Genomic DNA, 5,000 nt, shown 5'->3' on the forward strand with positions numbered 1-5,000 from the left:
GAGTGAGGCGAGAAAAGTGAGCCGCGGTCACAATTCAAGTGGCCGCTCGTATCTATTTCTTAATTAACTAGGTCGGTGCTTTCCCTCAGCAGCCTAAATGTGTCACTCATGTGAAATTTAATGTAAGCCTCAATTTAATATACGAAAACAGATGAAAGGGACGTCCATTTGATGTTTTAGTATATATATATTAAATTGAAGCTTACATTCAATTTCACATTGTTATTTATTTCTTCGAGCTTCGAACAGAACCATTTACATTAGGTACTGTGTCATTCTAAAATAACACTCGAGTAACTAGTATAAAACATATTCATTGGGTTTATTCGTGCTATGCGTTTAAGTAAAATACTTTCCAAAAAAATAATTGTGCCTGCTACCAACTGAGAGAACTAACTATGGGTCGCCTTTAAAGTGCAGCTATGTGGTCTTGTGGTATGACACTCGCTTTCGGATCGGCGCATAGTTGAGTCATTGGAGAAGACTCTTTACTCATATTCTCTCAGCGTACTCAGGTGTAAAATGTGTACCTGGTCATTAATGGCGTTGTCTCTGTCCGAAAAAAAATTGTAATACCGCCTAACAGGCATTATGTCCCGTCCTAAATGTTAAATGTTACTGTTGGCCAGTGACCCTCTGTAAAGCGCTTTGAGCACGTTTAGTGGATATTGCGCTATATGTATTATCTAAGCAAAAAAAAAAAATCGACAGAGACAACGCTGATAACGCAGGTATTCGTATGAGAACTAATACCCCAACAGTCGAACTCAGAAGTGCGAAGTCAACTTCCTCTATTCTTTATAGATAGCATGCGCTTGACTAAGAAGCTCACGACATTGCCATCCGGAAATATAACGGACTAACACAAAACTATGTGTAACAATTAACTTTTTTAGTCTGGTTAATACAGTTTAGTGAGAATTACTCATAATCATGGATGACAAAAACAATAACAAAGACCGGAGTGACGTTATGTTCGTTCTATCTATAAATTTATTGTTCATTCATCACGGAAAATGACCTCATTCTGTATAAATTGATTGCCCATTCATCACGGAAAATGACCTCAATTTTTTTCACTTGCAATTGGATTCAATAGTCTGATGTCATGTCGCCGCCTAGCACCCAGCAGCTTGGTTCTAAACAAAGAAAATCGGTAGTTTTTATTCTTCATGCTGGCTCGAACTTTTTCTCATGTCATGTGATCAGAATGTATAAAAGTCAAAACATGATAAGATTTATCATGGTTTTCTCCTCTGGATACACTTTTATGCTTGTCGGAGAAGTATTTCATAAGGGCGTCCGCCATTGTTTTTCTAGTTTATAACCAGTCACTAAGTTACTATGCGTCATTACGAGGGAAGTGAAGTCACGACTTTTGAAGCCGAAAGAAGAAGTCGAAAGCTTTGTAAACCTTTGGCAGTTAACACCAGAGGTGACAAGGCCGATTTCACAAAATAAATAAATATATAAATAAATAAATCTGTCAGGATTTGACAGTTGTTTCTATTGCTTTCTACAAGAGATATGTAACTGTGAGGCCAGTGTGTTTTCTACAGAAGCCAGAATCTCATGGCAGTTACTGAAAGCGATGGAAAATGACAGTTATATCATGACAAAAGTCATGCATTGAGTCAATTTAAAATCGGCCATGACAGCTGTTGGGTTAATAACAAAAGATGGAAAATCTGAACAATAAATAAGAATTAACCAGTAGATTTTTGACCAATAAAAAAACCGAATTTGTGACACACCTTCACACGTACTAGGACAAACATAGTTGTTGTTTATAAAAAATAACGTGAACCAAATCGACCTCGATCTGATCATTGTTATTGTTTTCATAACGCCAAATAGGTGACTAGTTATCACTCGCTTTTCTCGATCATATTATACATGTTTAAGTTTATAGTCTGGTTAACAAAGTTTAGTGAGAATTGCTCATAAACGCGGATGGCAAAAAAAAAACAATAACAAAGACCTGAGTGACGTCTGACAAAAAATAATAAAATTTTTAATTCAGAAAAGTGAGTGGAGCTATTCACTTCATATCTTGTTGTTACCAAAATAATAAAATTGTAATTCAACGCGTTCAAAGCATTATTCAACGATTACGTATTTATTCTGAAATGATAGGGTTTTCCAATGGGAGGCGTCGAATAATTTCTTACACGGACTAAGTGAGTAAGTCTGTGCGTGTTAAATCCTGTTATTGGTATAACACATTTCAAAGGTTTACGCCACTTATAATATCCTTTTTTATACAAAATATGGACCGGTTGACTGCCGTACTCTGGAAAAACTCGTATTTAAAAATTTGGCCAGAAAACTCCACCTTCAAATATCAATCGATTTAACCATTCCTTACCAACTATAGAAAAATCGTCACATTCGTTACGATACAACCAACATTTTTTAAATTCTAATTTCTTTTGTACATCATAAAATTTAAATAAAATGAACAGTGTGTTGTAGAGCATGTTTTGCTAAAGAAAGTATGTATGGCAAGAACTTTACTGCTTGATATAGGATTCAATAGTCGTAACGTCACTTCCTTCCTAATGACGCATGGTAACTTAGTAACACTGGCTCTAAACTATCGGAACAATGGCGGACGCCTGTATGAAATATTTATCCGGCGAGCATAAAACCGTATCCAGAGGGGGAAAAAACACAAAATTTGATCATGTTTTGACTTTTACACATTCTGGTCAAAAGACATGTGAAAAGTTCTAGCCAACTTGAAGAATAAAAAGTAATGATTTTCTTTGTTTAGAACCAAGGTGGCCGTCGTTGCCGGGTGGCGTGACATCAGACTACTGAATCCGATTATGTCTGTGTGATAAAAAATCTATTTTTATCTTAGTTGGGTGTGAAATTTTGAGGGAAATCCTGAAAATGGCTGGTAAAGAGAGAGTTAAACTACCCTCATCTTGGCAAACACTCTCAAGCCTGGCACTTCGCGAAGTCCCAGGTTTGAGAGTTTTTGCCAAGATGAGCGCTATAACGAAGGCCCAGGTTTGAGAGGGTTTTTTTTTGTCAAGATGAGGGTCATTTTAAATCGATCGATATTCGAATGACTAATTTTCTGGCCAAATTATAAATACGAGTTTTTCCAGAGTTTGGCCGGTTAACTGGTTTAGTAGGGTTAACTTTGTGTCAGCGAAGCAGGAACAGTATTTTTATAAAATTAATGTGACCAACCGTGTCCCACTGGTATTCTACAATAAGACCCATTAGTCCCAATGAAGCCAGTGTTTATCGCGGTCTCTTTAGCGTGAAACGGACGATAACAATTACTTAATAATAATAATAATAATAATAATAATAATAATAATAATAATAATAATAATAATAATGATAATGATAATATTAATAATAATAATAATAATAATAATAATATAATAATAATAAAAATAATAATAATAATAATAATAATAATAATAATAATAATAATAATAATATAGCGCCAATCCCGCGTTACAGTAGCTCAAGGCGCACATTGACAGGAGGGGAAATCATATATCCTACATACAATTACACTTCTCAGATATTATGTACTATTTATATACACACAGTTCCATTCATAACATTATTAAGACAAAGAAGAATTAATCAAGTGTGTTTTAAGGCACTTTTCGAATTCAATTTTAAGGCAATTTTTTGAAAATATCGTTTCGAGCTGGTAACGGAGACAGATGGTGATAAATCCATGGACATAGGGGGGAAAGTCCGACGTGCACTTATTTCCAGGTCTGATAACCCAATTCTTTATGGGTCCATTGTTGTAATGGAAATCTCAAAAAATGACCCAAAATATTGTCCATTACAATAATGTTAAACTAGGCCCATAAGTGGGTTCGGATGTCAGACCAGCATATTTGTACAACGTCGGGCAAGTCCCATAATAAACGTGTGTCTTTCAAACCGGATGAAAATACCACAAGAGTGACACAGTGGTCTTAATAAAACATTGTTCACGCTATGACACACAAGTGGAAATTATTCAGAACTGCCAGTTTGACGGTTTTGTATGACACACAAGTGGAAATTATTCAGAACTGCCAGTTTGACGGTTTTGGAAGCCAAAGATAAAAAACTTAGTGATCTGAACAAGTCTATATTATATGAAAGGTGCTATAATAATGGATCAAAAACTTAGCATTTAAAAGTTAATAGGCAATGAATATTCTCTGTGGCATTCGTGCACCATTTTGGCATTTTATTTCCACTAAGTGTTTCCAAACGATACATTTGAAATAAAATTTAAAAAATAAAATTCTCTTTATTCATTCCATAGGGGACATTTTTCTCTAGGGTCTAGTCCAAGGGAAGAGTGGGAAGACCCAGGCGTCAGCCGCAGTGCAACGCCGCAAATTGAGCTTGAGAGAGGTACTTGCTCAAGGCCACGGCCACACAGCGCAGCCGCGGGTGATCGAACTCGGTACCTTTCAGATACGAAGCAAAGACTGTACTGCTGAGCCACACTGTACCTCATTGTCCTTCACATGTTTATTGAACAATACAAAAAGAACAGTTTGTCATTAAGGTATGAATAGGCATACGGTTGAAGATACAGATTTTTTAAAATGAGCTTTTATATTGCGCAATATCCACTAAAGGTGCTCAAAGCGCTTTACAAGGGGTCCCTCGCCAACAGCAACATTTAACATGAAGGACGGGACGGGACATGACGCCTGTTAGGCGATATTACAATTTTTTTGGACAGAGACAACGCTGTTAATGGCCAGGCACTCATTTTACTCCTGAGTACGGCAAGAGAATGTGAGTAAAGAGCCTTCTCCAAGGACTCAACTATGCGCCGAGCGAGGCTCGAACCCGGGACCTTCGGATCCCAAAGCGAGTGTCATACCAATAGACACATAGCCGCACAGATGATGATATAATCTTCTTAATTGCATATCAATATTTCAAATATTAATTATGTTCATAAGGTAAATTTGGCTTTTTTTTCCACACGATTTGACATTTAAAAAATA

Source organism: Berghia stephanieae, chromosome 3 (assembly GCF_034508935.2).
Source record: "Berghia stephanieae isolate SIO BIC M18660-M18661 chromosome 3, UCSD_Bste_1.3, whole genome shotgun sequence".
NCBI lineage: Eukaryota > Metazoa > Mollusca > Gastropoda > Nudibranchia > Aeolidiidae > Berghia > Berghia stephanieae.